Source organism: Hemicordylus capensis, chromosome 3 (assembly GCF_027244095.1).
Source record: "Hemicordylus capensis ecotype Gifberg chromosome 3, rHemCap1.1.pri, whole genome shotgun sequence".
Taxonomy (NCBI): domain Eukaryota; kingdom Metazoa; phylum Chordata; class Lepidosauria; order Squamata; family Cordylidae; genus Hemicordylus; species Hemicordylus capensis.
In genome coordinates, this window is record NC_069659.1 from 201,114,307 (window position 1) to 201,130,422 (window position 16,116).

Below are 16,116 nucleotides of genomic sequence, written 5' to 3' on the forward strand. Positions count from 1 at the left end.
GAATCCTCCACAGACAAAAGCTGTGGGGCGCGCTGGATCTCACTGTCCCGTGACGGGTCAGACTGTCCACCCAGAGTCACATCCGACTGTCATGTCACCAAATTGTTGTGAATACCGATTCGTCCCTGGGTCCGCCTTTTAGCCAATCAAACAGACTCAGTGGGGATCAATTAGAGGCCATTTTATTTGCTGCTGCAGCCAGCAAGGTAAATCAATGGCTATTGCTCTGCATTGAAATACAAATTGGTTATAGGTGCATCTTACATTTATACAGACAATCTGAATGATGTTGACACCCTAGACATAGTATACTTGGCAACAAAATGGTGGACTAAGTATCTAGTACGCATGAGAAAGATTCATTGTTCATCTGGTGATCACCCCTTATTTGGTTACATCCTGTTTTCTTTAACTGTCAGCAAAGAACGGTGAGAACCAAGTTTCTTTAGATACAATTAAGTGGAGAGAGATAATCATGTGAGGCCGTGTCCTTGAGCTGGCCTGAGCTGGGCTGGGGTTACTTGAAGTTAGAGTGAGGTATTCTAAATAAAATGGAGTTACTTTGGTTTACTAAAACACATCAGTATCTTGCCTGCGTTGCTGCCTCTAGCAATGGGCTTTTCTAGGCTGGATTTCAATATCTTTGAGCCTCCGCAACTGCTTCTGCAGAAGGGTTTCTCTGCCCACCCTCCTTGTGAAGCCTGCAAGTAGCACAAGGGGCGGAGCGTTCTCTTTCCCCGCCCCATAGGCCACATTCAAAGCCTGCAAGGGTCCTTTGCGGGACGGGGCGGGGGGAGATGAGGCTCTACTTCCAGTCTAGGTGAAACAGCGCTGGAGGTTGGGTGCTTACCACATCGTAGGTGCTAATGGGTGCGGCCACTGTGCCGGGCGGGGCTGGAGCTGTCACTGGAGGCAGAAGCTGTAGTGGGGTGGTGCTGCTGGTCCCAGTCTGGGTGGCGGCGGCAGAACTGGCCTCCGCAGAGTCCCCTGGATTAAAGAAGAAGAAGACAGGCGTGCCGAGGGCTCCTTCTGTGCTCCTGACTCCAGAACAACCGGGGGGGGGGCGTCAACCCCTCCCCACTTTCACGAGCGCCAAGGCCCTTCTGAGGTCTACCTTCGAGGGCCCACATGGGTTGACAAAGAGAGTGGGTGGGAGACGACGCTAAGCAGCACCCTCAGTTTCCAGCCTGGTGTCCATCGGATGCTTGGGGATGGCCCCATGGGGAAAGGAGTCGCTGCTGCTAGTCGAGGCTCACCATTACTGGAGCCGAAGTGCTTGCCACATCATTGGTAGTGCAGGGGGAGGCTGCAGTGATGGCGAGGGGCAGAGACAGTGGGGGCAGGGGCTGCTCACGAGGTAGACATGGTGCTTTGCAGCTGGGACTGGGAGAGGACAGACGGGGGGACACCAATCTGTGCCTGCCCACCCCCAATTCCAACAACCCCCAGGCCAAGGCCCCCTGGGCTCTGCTTTAGCCATAACCCAGGGGTCGAGCATCTGCATTGCAGGCAGCAGGTCGCAGGTCCACTCCCTGGCAGCAGCATCTCCTCCACCCAGGGCTCGGAGAGACTCCTGCCTGCAACCTTGGAGAGCCACTGCCTGTCCAAGCAGCTTGACGGATGAATCGGGATGAGGCAGCTTCCTAGGTTCCCCTCTAGATCCTGAAGTTGACCACTGCTTGGACAAGCCCCATAAGAAGACCACTTCCTCCTCTGGGATATGAACACCTGTCTGAGTTCACTCCCAGAAGTGCCTCTCCCAAGGCATGGGTGATCTTTCTGCTGGCCATTGGTCCCGCAAGCACAGCACTGACTGCTCTGTCTGGCAGTGGCTCTCAGGCCAAGCCAAGTCCTTCTGGGGCCTGCTTCCTGAAACCCTTTCATGGAAGATGCCCGGGATGGCCCCTGGCCCCTTCTGCAGAGAAGACACGCCATCCGTGACGGAGCCATGGGTTTTCCTGGCCCCAGTGGGAGATGGGAGCGGCCACGTAGCAGTAAAGGGGAGGGTCTAATGTCCACCTGCCCACCCCCAATTCCAACAGCACGCAAGCCAAGACCCCCTGGGCATGCATGAGACAGCCCACAGGCCTCAGCAAAGAGGATGAGTGCAGGGAAAGGTTGCCCCAGTGCACTTAGTTCTCAGTGGGGTGTGCTTCTGATTTACTCACCAGCTTCCTGAAGCTGGCCAAGATTTTGAATGGGCCCTCTTTCCTACGTTGAGGCCGATGAGCCCTTGGGTCCAGGCTTGGCCACTTCTCTCATTTCCGCGCCTGAAAGGTTCAACGTCTGATCTGTAACTGAAGGATCAAAACTGCATTGACCAATAACACATCAGTCTTTCAGGGAAGGTGAGAAATGGGGAAACCTAATCTCCAGATTGCTAGGTTTTCTATCATCATGGTGGAATTCCAGCTACCGCCACAAGGGAGTTGCCAGGGATTAGCTTTGCCTACAAATCCCACCCTCCACTGTGACACCAGACAGGCTACAGGCTACATTATGACATCATGAGGTTCACCACTGAGCATCACTGGAAGCAGAGAGACAAGTTACTCATCCCTCTCTTCAGCCCATTCATTTCAGTCCTCCATGCATGGTGTGGAAGGAGCGGACGGAGAGACATTTCCTTCCCTCTCTCACCATACTCGAACCCGGGGGACTACCCTGAAACTGACAGCCACGAAATGTAGGATGCCACTCCAGGCCTGGGAGTGCCACCCACATGCTGCAGAAGAGCAGGCAGCTGCATGGCATGCGGGATCGGTGCCACGGTCATCCCCAGGGAGACCACAGGAAGGCGAGTGGGGGAAACCTGACTGCAGGAGACGGGCCATCTCCCCCCACCCCCCTCGGCTTTTTACCAGGATGGGAAAGAGGGAGGGGCCTTTCCCAATGGGTGGTTCTCCTTCCTGAGCTGGGGGAGAGTGTTGCAGCAGCAAGAAAGTGAGCTGTCTGCCTGGTTTCCAGAACAAGCCCCAGAGAAAGGCTTAAGCTCACTTTCCTTGGGAGACCAACCAAAGAGGCACTTGGGGAGATCAGAATAGAACCGACCGACTCACACAAAGGAAACAGAGCCCAGGAACAGGAAGGAGAAGAGAAACTCCTAGCTAGCCCCACCAGCCCAGAGGAAACTACACTGTCCCCTCTGGCTGCAGAGCAATTGCATGATTCATGATGCAAGCGATGCACAGTGAGTTGGGCCGAAGCTGTTGCATATCCCAGCAGAGAGCAACTGGCCGTATCCATCCCCCGCACAACATCCCTCCAGTGGCGGCTGCTGGTGTCTACCTCCTGTTTCTTTTTGGATTGTGAGCCCTTTGGGCACTGGGATTCTTCTTTATTTTTTATAATTCTCTGTGCAATCCACTTAGACACCTTTTGTTGAAAAGAGGTATATACAGCCCCTGGTGGTGCAGTGGTAAAATTGCCACCCTGTAACCAGAAGGTTACAAGTTCGATCCTGACCAGGGGCTCAAGGTTGACTCAGCCTTCCATCCTTCCGAGGTCGGTAAAATGAGTACCCAATATGTTGGGGGCAATATGCTAAATCATTGTAAACCGCTTAGAGAGCTTCGGCTATAGAGCGGTATATAAATGTAAGTGCTATTGCTATTGCTATTGCTACAGGTGAAACTCGGAAAATTAGAATATCGTGCAAAAGTCCATTAATTTCAGTAATGCACATTAAAAGGTGAAACTTATATATGAGACAGACGCATTACATGCAAAGCGAGATAAGTCAAGCCTTAATTTGTTATAATGGTGATGATCATGGCGTACAGCTCATGAAAACCCCAAATCCACAATCCCAGAAAATTAGAATATTACATGGAACCAAGAAGACAAGGATTGTAGAATAGAACAATATCGGACCTCTGAAAAGTATAAGCATGCATATGTATTCAGTACTTGGTTTGGGCCCCTTTTGCAGCAACTTCTGCCTCAATGCGGCGTGGCATGGATGCTATCAGCCTGTGGCACTGCTGAGGTGTTATGGAAGACCAGGATGCTTCATTAACGGCCTTCAGCTCTTCTGCATTGTTTGGTCTCATGTCTCTCATCCTTCTCTTGGCAATGCCCCATAGATTCTCTATGGGGTCAGGTCAGGCGAGTTTGCTGGCCAATCAAGCACAGTACACTGTATACTTTTCAGAGGTCCGATATTGTTCTGTTCTTCAATCCTTGTCTTCTTGGTTCCATGTAATATTCTAATTTTCTGGGATGGTGGATTTGGGGTTTTCATGAGCTGTACGCCATGATGATCACAATTATAACAAATTAAGGCTTGACTTATCTGGCTTTGCATGTAATGCGTCTGTCTCATATATCAGTTTCACCTTTTAATTTGCATTACTGAAATTAATGGACTTTTGCACGATATTCTAATTTTCCAAGCTTCACCTGTCAATATCCTTAGTAGTAGTAATACACAGAGTAATATAGAGAAATGGGCTTCATTAAGTATAGATAAAAGACAGCCAGAATCTGGATGAACAATAATCAGGCCAGGTCGAAGCGCCAGATGAGTGAGTCACGGCCTCGGATGCCAGCAGTCCGAGTCTCTCCCCACCCAGCTCTCTCTGCCTGCCCTCTCGGGAGTGTCCCCCCCCCAAAAAAAAAACCCAGAGCGCTGGGAGTCCCAGCATCCATTGAGATGGAGAATGGTCAAAGATGCTTCCGAAGTCAGCGGGACTCAGAGAGCATCTTCTCCCCAGTGCTCCTCCAAGGCAGGCACCTCCCGGTGGCTTTCTCTCTGGAGGCGTTCACACACCTTCCGTGATGAAGCCCATCCTTGCTCTGTTTAGACACATGATTTTTTTTGCATATTCCAAAAGACGGGATCTCAAAATGGGATCGCTGTCAACTGACAAAGGCCAATGCTGGCAGATAGGGCCACGTTTGGCAAAGCGGAAGCTGGGGATGGAGGGAGACGCTTGGCGGGAGGTGAAAGGGCTCCCCAGTCAACGGTTTCCCCTCACTGAAATCACTGCGGTATGAAAGACGCAAAGTCAGTACTAGATACTTGGACCACCATACTGTGTCTAGGGCGTCAGCACCATTTAGATTGTCTGTATAAATGTAGGTGCACCTGTAACCAAACTGTAATCGGTTTGAGAGCATGAGCCTACTGCTTACCTATTGCTATCTGCAGAAGCAATAAAGCCTCAATGAATCATTCCCAATCCTTGTGTCTGACTGACTGGTTACGTTGACCCAGGAACGAGCCCCATCCACATCAGTATGGTCGCTCAGCAAGAGCTGGAGGGCCAGATTTCCCCTCCCCAGCACAATGTCAGGCCAAAAGAGCAAGAGAGGTGTTTGTGATCTGGCTCTCCAAAGCCCAGGAAGCCTGACGGAGCCCTTGCTTGACATGGCCCCCCTTGCGATGGGTATCTGGAATGCTGAGCATTGGCCTGACTGATGGTGGGGATCTTTCTCTCCTAGTTTATCAAGTCCATTGAGAAAGAGAGAGATAGGAACATAGGAAACTGCCATATGCTGAGTCAGACCATTGGTCTATCTAGCTTAGTATTGTCTTCACAGACTGGCAGCGGCTTCTCCAAGGTTACAGGCAGGCAGGAAGCCCTATTTTGGAGAAGCCAGGGAGGGAACTTGAAACCTTCTGCTCTTCCCAGAGCGGCTTCATCCCCTGAGGGGAATATCTTGCAGTGCTCACCCATCAAGTCTCCCATTCATATGCAACCAGGGCAGACCCTGCTTAGCTATGGGGACAAGTCATGCTTGCTACCACAAGACCAGCTCTCCATCGTCCTGCAATGGAGCTCCAAGGCTGACCCACCAGGTGCCTAATGCAGCAGTTTGGCAACTTTGGGAGTTCTGCAGGCTGCAAAACCTTGGCCTCCCGGAATCTCATGTCAGCCCAAATCCTGCGCTGGGAGTCATGGAAGGTGAAGCCTGAGGGAGGAGGGGGAGACCTGGGCAGGAGAGGTGGGGACCACCAGGTGGGGGGTATGAGCCAAGTGGGAGGGGGAGCAGTGGGGGTGGGGGGGCTTGCTTCCGAGGAAGCCTGCCCAGGACTGCCTTCGCCTTTGCTTCCCCTCCCTATTAATTCAGAGTTGAAGGGAAACGTCCTCCGTGCTTTCCTGGCATGGGCAGTTCTACCAAGTGGCCTCAGGAGAGCTGGCCGTGGTGAGGCGGAAATGAACACAGCCCGAAGGTGCCCTGCTCACCAACGCTACCTTGCAGCTTCTTCCCAGGTGCAGAGGCAGATTCTCGACGGTCTGACTTGCATGTGCTCTGATGGCCAGAGAATACCGGACCCGGGGAAAGAGCCAGCTTCTCTTTTGGGAAAAGCAGGCCAAGGAGAGGAATGGAATCAGACCGAAGCAATCTGTGGCTTCTGCATAGAGGCAGCGGTTGCTCAGTGTGCGGATCTCTCTTCTGATCAGAGAGGGTCAGTTTCCATTTCCAGCTCCTCATTAAATTGCACCAACTGGGGCGTTTTGTGTGGTCATCATTAGCTCTCAAGACGTTTTTGCAGAAACCTCCTTGGTGGCGGCCTGTCCCCTAACCTGGGAAAGCATCACCATTCTGAATTGATGGTGTGTCAGGGCTGCTCTTAAAGACACAGGAGCGTGGCTAAGAAAAGCAGTTGGCCACCCTGACTGGCAGTGGTTTGCCCGGAGGGCAACTGGTAGGCCTGTGGGTCCTCTGGACTTCCCCAAAGGTGGGACACTCTTTGTTAATTTCACCCAACTCTGTGCCAAGACAAGCTGCATTCGGCACCCATATCGATCACACAAAGCCAGTCCATGCCATGCATTTCCTTAGTCTGATTTCAGTGAAAGCATATGAAGTGCCTGAAAACTGTGACAGGTTGCCGAAAGGTGAAAAAGGATGGGGCTCAGCCCTCAGGCTCCACAACTGTTTCAAATGCAAACACACACACATACACACACCCATGAGAGATGGAGTGGTCTCTCTTTCTTCCTCACGATGCCTCTTCTTCAGGCACCCCAAGGCTCCAAGAATAGCTTTCCTACCCCAGTTCCAGCACCCCAGTCCACAGTCTCTGCTCCCCCAGTCAGCGTCTCTCCCCTCCCAGCTGTCTCTGCCTGGCCGGTGCCCATCCCCCCCTAGAACAGAGCTGGGAGTTCCGGCGTCCATGGCAAAAGATGCTCCAGAGGACAGTTGGCCAACTTCAGCCTTACTGACCAGACGCTGAGATGGCCTTCTGCCTCAAGGCACTGGCTGTGGCCATTCAAAGGCCCATCTTCTTGGTTGTGGCCTATGTCTGCAAACCTATTTGGGGTTCCCTGCTGAGGAAGGTAGGAAGGGTCACCTGGTGCCAAGTGGGCCCTGCGGATGAAGGGAGGGCGGGAGCTAAAGGACAGTCAGGGAGTGGCCACCGAGCAAAGGTGTGCTTTAGCAGCCTCACCCCTCCTCTCCATCTTGCTTGCAGGCTCTCTCCTCATCTTTCTGGCTGCCCCCAGGGAGGAGCTGTGTGACTTCTGCCTCTCTTTCTAGCAAGGTCTAGCAAGCCCAGCATCCTGTTTCCCAAACAGTGACAGATCTTTAAGAATGGGGGGTTTCATAGGGATGGTTCTCCTGACCCAGACATGTATCTACCTAGCGAGGGGGAACAGAGTCAGCCATGAGGACAGCATTTCCTCCTTTGGATGCCAAGAGGATTGATCTCAAAGAGAAGTCCTCAGGGTCTTGGAAAAGGAGTATGGGCAAAGAGTGGAAGGGGCTAATGCTAAATGGGCCAGGTCCAAGGGAAAAGAAGCCGGTCTACTGGCTTTGCTGCAAGAGACAGTGTGAGAGGGAATCTGAGATGGGCTTAGGGGATCCAAGAACCTTGCTGGATCAGGCCCAAGGCCCATCCGGTTCAGCACCCTGTTTCCCGCAGAGGCCCACCAGATGTCTTGGGAAGCTGCCCCCCTCCTGCTGTTGCTCCCCTGCAACTGGTGTTGAGAGGCACTGTGTGAAAAGGTCCTTCCTTGGGTCGGTCCTAGATTTCCTGGCAGTCCGTTTCATGGGAGAACCTCTGGTTCTAGTCCTGGGAGAGAGGGAGAGAGATTTCTCTCTGACTACTCAGCAGGTGGCATCCATAGGATATTTCCCAGGGTGTTCAAGCTGTGCACAGGATGCTGAGGTGTGGCCTCTGGCTGCCATCCAGGGAGCTGGGTGTGATGCCATCACCGTGCCGAGGGCCCCAAGGGGATGGGGCCGTAGTTCAGTGCTGGAGCATCTACTTTGCATGCAGAAGCTCCCAGGTTCCATCCCTGTCATCTCCGGCTATGGCTGGGAAAGAAGCTTGGAGAGCGGCCACTGCCAGACTGTGTCGGCAATACGGAGCTAGATGGACCACTGGTCAGACTCGGTAGAAGGCAGCTGGCTATGTCGCTGTGTCCCCAGCTCTCGCTCTCCTTTCCATCTGATTCCAAGGGCTGGAAGTGAGGCTTGAGCGGAGTGGTGGGCTGGCAGCAGGTCTACAGCTCTCGACCGGAGAGAAGTGCTGCTGTCAGTCAAGCCTGTGGGGATGCTAGTGGTGGGGATTGGTGCAAGAGAGCTCCTAGGAACCTGGGGCCTTCTGCACGCTCAGCAGTGCTTCTCCCACGGAGTAGGGGCCCAAGGGGAACTGGGATGGTCGAGGCTGAGGTGCCAGGAAATAAGAGCTGTCTTTCTTTCCTTGGTCCATAGGAGCGTATGAAGCCAGACCCCCTGTGGCAGCTGGAGCATCTGGGGGAGCTTGCTCGGAAGGAGGTGAGGAGCATCTTGTATGGCATCGTCCAGCCTAGAGTGGAAGACCACCCAACCCCTTAAGCAAGGGGTTTGGAAAACAAGGTTGCCCTTCTTTGAGCACCCTTTTCCGTGGGGTTTGGTCAAGACACAACACGGAATACTCGTCGGCTTGGTCTCATCCATGCATGAGCAGAAAGCAACTGCAGTTGAGTTGTATTGCTGGTGCAATTTTGGAAAAGGCAGTTGTGGCCAATGGGGAGGCCACTGGCATAGTTAAAGCAAGGGGGTGGGGGAAAGGTTCCAAGAGGATCCTCTTCCCTGCTGGGTCATTGGCCAGGGTGGAGTTGCAGCAGTCTCAGGGGTGAGGGTGCAGGCAAGAGTGCAAGGAGGAACCCAGACCTCAGAGCAGTGACCTCGACACATTTCCAAGTTGGGGGCATTTGGGCAGAAACCCTTCAGCCTGAGCGCCATTTCCCACGGTTCTGACCTCTGCACAGTTTTACTCTTTCCTCAGTGTTGGGAGGGCCCTTTCCGAGAGATGGAGCCCTCTCTGAAGAGCTCTCTGTGGAGGGCTGCACTTCCCAGTACTCTCTGGAGGCCTAACAAGATGGTGCAGGGAACAAAGGGGTCCTTTTTCCCTTCAGGGAGCATCCCCACCCTCCCCCAGCCCGGTCCAGATGCCAGCACTGTACCGTCAGGAAGTTCATCCCCAGATGCAGCCAAGAGGACTGTGTAGAGTATTCCGATTTTTCTGAAGCTGCACACAGGCCCAAGGAACAAGTTGTCACAGTCAGGACTGGACAGTCACTTAGGCTAAATGGGCCTGCCGCCGAAGAACACTACTCGGAGGGGGAGAGAGATTCTGGCAGGAAATTCAGGACCTTGGATAGCTCCAGACAGGGACCCTTGAGCTGGTGGGGGAGACCAGAGCAGGGTAGACGTTGCTTCAGCAATGTTGACAAGCCCAGTGCAGGATTGGATCTTTGGCTGGCTAGTTAGGGTGGCTGGCTAGTGCCTCCGTTTTGGACTTCTGCAACCTCCTTCCACCAGCGCTCTGCTGCTGCAATGGATGGAAGCCACCACCCTCTGAGCAAACGTGTTTCTGGCCCTCCTGGGACTGAGCCTCTGCTGATCCTTTTTGTTGCAGTTCAGAAAACCGTGCTTCATACGAGCAGCTGTGACGTTTCACATTGAATGTGAGATGCAGACCAAGCAGCCAGGACCTGTCCACGTAAGTTTAATGCAAGCCTTATGTTCCCTATGGACTAAGAATGGGGGCAGGAACCCGAGGTGGGGGCTCCAGCCTTGGGACATGGAGGGAGTGCTAGATTTTCTCCCATCCCACCTGTGTAAAGGGTTCCAGTGAAGTGGAGCCGTCACCGTCTGAGGTGGCTGGCTAGTGCAATGGTTTTGCACTTGGGCAGCCTCCTCCCAGCAGCACTCTCCTGCCACTCTGGATTTCAGCCACCATCTAAAGAAATGCATTTTTGGACCTCCGGGTACTGAGCCTTTGCTCAACCTTTCTGTTGCAGGTCCCAGAGCCTCAGCTTCCTCCAGGAATGGGAGGTTTTATTCGAAAACCTCCCCATCACAGGCTGAGACCCAAACCCGTATGTATGACGCAAGTTATTCCCGTACGTTCCCTACGTAAGAGGAAGGGGGGGTCGGGACCCCAGGGAGGGCCTGCATCCTCGGGCTAAGGAGTGAGTGAGTGATCTGCCACCCATTCCACTTGTGCCGGGGTTTCAGTCAAGTGGGGCTATCTGGGTCTAAGATGTGAGGACATTGCTTCATGCAGCTTGGAGGGTGAGCAAGATTCTGGCGGGAAGATCAGGACCATGGACAGCCCCAGACAATTGAAGTGGAGGGAGAGCCCGGAGCAAGGTAGATGTTGCCTCAGCAATGTTGATAAGCCCACTGCAGGCTTGGATCATTTGCTGACCAATTAGAGTGGCTGGCTAGTGCAACAGTTTTGCGTGGATGCAGAATCCTTCCAACAGTGTTCTGCTGCTGCTCTGGATGTCAGCTGCCCTCTGAGGAAATGCATCTTCAGCCCTCTGGGTATAAAACCTGACCTGAACTTTTCTGTTGCAGGTTCAAGAGCCTTGGCGCACCCCAGAACCTCGCCGAGAATGGACGTGTCGGCCAGAATCTGTCCAGGTACGTCTTACGCTCCCTATGGAGGAGAAATGGGGGGTAGGAGCCCACGGGGTGTGCTGCGTCCTTGGTCCATGGAGGGAGTGCTGGATCCACTTGTGCACGGGGTTTGGGTGAAGTGGGGCCGTCTGAGCTGAGGGGACTTCCTAGCTGGGAGTCGACAGTTCCTGGGTAGTGATCTCTGCTCCCCTTGCCCCTCTTCCTCCTCCCACTGCTGGGCATCACGACTCTTCCAGGGCACGGAAAGAAGAGCAGCAGAAGGATGCTACAGAGAGAGTCACTGCTGCATCTGGCAGGGTCCCTCTAGCTTCAGGTGGTCCAATTATTCCCCCTCCACAGAAGTCTGTTCAGGCTGAGGTACTCCTCACTCTTGAAGTAGCTGAGATTTCAGGGTTGGGTCTGTGTTGTTTTCTGGATTCCTTTTAGAAGTGGAGACAGAGTGTGGCCACGGAGGGACTAAGGGAGCTCCGCAGTTCGGCCTGTAGGATCCTGGGAGCGCTGGAAGCCACACAGGTAATGTTGGATCAAAAACTCCATCAATGCAGAGGGAAAGGAATCCGTGGGAGCAGGGGCATAGCAAGGTTGGAGTGGGCTCAGAGACAAGATTTCAAAATGGGTCCTTTGCTGATATACACACACAAACACACTTCACAAGATATAGTGCACTCACACTCACATCCCCATTATGAATACGGTGAAGATCTAGTTCACTTTGAATCTAGGTTTTTTTACTCTCTGCTACTGCCGATATCCAAGAGAGTCAACCTAATTCATAGGGGGTGCAACACGGGCGGGCAGGGAGTCATGTCACGTGCCTCTGAGGGTCCCCTCAATAGCAGTGGGGCCCCGAGACGACTGTCTCCCCTTGCCTAATGGTAGTCACGCCCCTGTGTGGGAGGCAGGTGCAGACCCTGACAGACGGAGACCATTAGACATTTCAGGCTGAGCTACTCCTCAGTCTTAGCTCATCCTACCCAGCATATGGTCTACCCAGCAAATAACCCAAGTAGGAGAAGTGGGTCTGTGTTCTTTTCTGGCTTGCTTTTAGAAGTGGACATGAAGGTAGGAAATGAAGGTTTGAGTGGGCCACTAATGGGCACGTTGTTAACCTTCTTGCCAAAGGAATTCCTTGCAAAAAACCCTACGGCGAGATTCTATGGGCCAGGAAACTTCCATAAGAGAATTATGGAAACCATGAAGGTGATGGAAGCCATGCAGGTGATGTCTGGAAAATGCTAGTAATTATGAACAGAAGATAGGCAGGACCAGCAGAGCTTCACCAGACAGCACACTAAAGAGCTGTTCTCATGGCCATTGACTGGGTAGGACAAGCTGCCAGCCAGTCTCCGGAGCGGTGCGCCCTCCCAAGCCCCAGTCCTGAGGAAATCAAAAACTAGATCAGAGAAGAGGGAGAGGAACCCATGGGAGGCGGGTGCCAACTCAGACCATGTCCTCCTACCCAGCAGATTACCCAAGTAGGAGGGAAAGTCTTCCGGGTTCCAGAAGGAATCCAGACCTCAGAGGAGCCGTAATCTTAATTCTTTTCCAATGGGGGCGTATTGGGCTGAAATGGCATGAGAGCCATTTCCAACTGTGCTGACCTCTGCATAGTTTTACTCTTTTCTCAGTGCTGGGACGGCCCTTTCAGAGGGATGGAGCCCTCTCTGGAGAGCTCTCTGGGAGGGATTGCACTTCCCAGCACTCTCTGCAGGCCTTCCGAGGTGGTGCTTTGGCTCAGGAGGGCTCCTTCTCCCTGAAGGGAGCCCCCACCCTCAAGGTGCACAGATGGCAGCACTGCACCTTGGGAATGGTCATCCCCACATGGTGCAAGGGACACTGTGCAAGGTATTTGGCTTGGGCTGAAGCTGCACACAGGCCCAATCCACAATTTGACAGGCTTAGGGCTTTAAAGGTGCATAGGGTTGATGGGGCACTGATGAACACTGTCTCAGGCAGCTCTAAGGGGGAAGAAGGTTTTGAGAAGAAGATCAGGACCTTGGATAGCCCCGGACAGGGACAGTCGAACTGGGAGGGGACACCAGAGCAGGTTAGTTGTTGCTTAAGCAATGTTGACAAGACCTCTGCAGCCTTAGGTCTCTGGCTAGCTAGTTAGGGTTTCTGGCTAGTGCCATATTTTCATGCGTGTGCTGCATCCTTCCAGCAGCGCTCTGCTGCTGCTCTGGATGTCAGCCACCACCAGAGAAAATGCATTTCCAGCCCTCTGGATACCAAGCCTGTGCTGAATCTTTCTGCAGCCAAACCAAGAGCCTTGGAGCATGCCAGGACTGGGGACGTCTGACAGAGACGGTGATCCTGGGTCGCTGCCAGTCACAGAAGACATTCAGGTATTGTTTGGGAAACCCATCCTACTCCTAACAGAAGAGGAGGAAGGACCAGCAGAGCTTCAACCGAGGGCACGCTAGCTGCTCTCTTGGCCATCAGCTGGGTGGGACAAGCTCCCAGTCCCTCTCTGCATCTGTGCGCCCTCCCAAGCCCCAGTCATGGATGAATCAGAAACTAGATCAGAGGAGATGGGGAGGAACCCGTGGGAGGTGGGCGCTGACTCTTGACAGTGTCAGAGGGGGCAGAAGAGTGGGTCAGGTAGTAGTGTCCCAATGGGTGCCTCCTACCACCCAGATTTCAAAGAATTTGGTGAAAGGGGTGATTTTTAAAAGAATTTCTGAAGTTTGCGCATCTTTAAGCTTCCTCTCCATCGGGAATAATGGGGAATTTCAGCAGCCCCATAACTCCACTTGGGGTGCACCAGGGTTGCTTCGAGCGAGTGGTGATGTAGTGCACATAGGGTTCCAACCATCCCTAAACCCAAAACCCATGGGGCACAGGGGTTTGTTGTATCAGAGCTGTTCTCAGAGTAGATTCTTGGATCGGAATGAGAGTGGATTCAAGGTGGGTCATTCTTTCTGTCCTAAATCATCACATCATATCTAGCAGCAGGAAGAATCCTTCAAAGCAAGTAGCCAATCATTCATGCCTTAGCTGGGGAATTGCAGTTTGTTCCACCAGGGTCCGGAGAACACACGTCTGGCAGGTGGAGGGGTCAGATGGATATCACACTGAAAACGGAGGGTGCTGTTTAGCTTAGCTTGTGATGAATTTCATGCAGACACCTCATTCGGCCTTGGCTGGTGAATGGCTCTTTTTCCCCACCAGGGTCCAAAGGAAAAGGCTTTGCAGCAACAAAGCATCCTGGACAAATACAGGAAGGAGGGCCGCTTCCAGAGATTAAGGTCCCTCCGGAAGCTGGATGAGGTGAGGAAATCAGAAGCATGTGGGCCCCACACGGAGAACCCAGTTCTCTGGGACACGCTTCCCTCTGCGCTCAGCCCTTTGTGGGTTGTCTCAGGCAGAGAGGAGGAGGGTCTTGGCCTCAGTGCTGCTGCAGTTGCGAGGGGGCAGGTGGAGATTGGAGCCCCCCCCCCCAGTCCAGTGGGAAGCTCTGCCCCTCCAACACTGGTGAGCCGAGACTGGGCAGCTTGCAAGCAGCTTCTCCTTCCCCAAGCCAACGTGGCCATCCCCTGGGATCAGCTGGACTTCAGGCGGAAACGGGAGGGTGCTGCGGAGCGTTATCTCCCGCCTGCTCTCTTGGTCACATCATATGCCAGATGCAGGGGGAGAGCAACTGGCCCTGTCCATCCCCAGCACAGCATCCCTCCAGTGGCAGTTGCTGGGGTCTATCTTATGTTTCTTTTTTAGACTGTGAGCCCTTTGGGGACAGGGGCCCGTTTTATTTCTATCTATGTAAACTGCCTGAGGAACCTTTTATTGAAAAGCAGTCAATAAATATGCACTGAATTCTTATTCGTAAGTCGTGCCTCGCCTTTTGGAGGGCCAGGATGTAGCAGGCACCCTCCTCACACCTTTCTCCCTGTCCTGGAATCCTGGAGACTCATCTGCCCACCAGACCCGGGCCAGGAACACCACCGCAGCCCCTGCCTCCAGCGCCAACTCCGGCCCCACCCAGCACTGCAGGCTCCCCCGAGAGCACCGGAGAGGAGGTAAGCAAGCACTGCCCCTCCCGCACGGCCGAGCCCAGACGGGAAGGAGCGCCCCATCTTCCAAGCAAACGTTGCCGGCCAGAGGTCCCCCCCCCCCAGGCCAGGAAAGCCCACGGCTCAGTGGTAGACTGGGTTCCTTCTCTGCAGCAGCTCCCAGCTTCCATCCCTGGCAAAGGGCAGAATCCTGTCCAGTCTCTCCCAGGGACCCATGAAGGCGAATGTGCCGTTTGGAGGGCAAGGCAGAGTTGCAGGCCAGGGTGGGAGACAGAAGAGGAGCAGGGAGCTCCCCATCCCAAGATGAGGGCAGAGGCACCTCTTCCGGCCGTAAAGGGGTCGCCTTGCCTCGCAACTAATTCGGGCTCACGGGCAGTGGGCATAGATATAGTGTATATCTATGTGAATCGCCTGCAGAAATTCTTGTTGACAAGTGGTCAATGAATATTCACCGGATTCTTATTCGTAAGTCGCGCCTCGCCTTTTGGAGGGCCAGGATGCAGCAGGCACCCTCCGCACGCCTCACTTCCTCTTCTTGCATCCAGGAGTCTCAGCCGAGGCCAGGTCTGCCGCTGCCCACCAGACCCCGGCCAGGAACACCACCGCAGCCCCTGCCTCCAGCACCAACTCCGGCCCCGCCCAGCACTGCAGGCTCCCCCGAGAGCACCGGAGAGGAGGTAAGCAAGCACTGCCCCTCCAGCACGGCCGAGCCCAGACGGGAAGGAGCGCCCCATCTTCCAAGCCAACGTGGCCGGCCAGAGGTCCACAATCTTAGAAAATGGGAAGTAACTAGGCTGCCAGTCGGGAGCCACGAACCATGAAAAATGATCCGACTGTTTCGGAGGAAAGGTTTTCGTGATCGTAAAACGGTTCCCCAGAATTCTGGGAATCGTGTGGGTGAAACGATAGCCCTGTCCGGCCATTAGGACACGGCTGACAAGAGGGTAAGAGAGGGACGCAAATGTGTCAAATAAAGAAGTTATATGTGTGTGTGAACATGTAATGTGAATTATACTGAAGTGTGAAGGAGGCCTCGCACACGCTGATTCGCCCCCAGCCCCGGGTCGCCCCAGGGGAAGCCTTGCTCACAGGTTCAGCAGTATGCTTCCGATCCGAATCATGCATTTGAGAGGCCTGGACCCAGCGTTACTTTCAGAATGAACACAGGTACAGTCATTCACACAAACACATATACGCGTACTGCCATCTGTACACCCATACAACGTATTGTCTGAAGAGG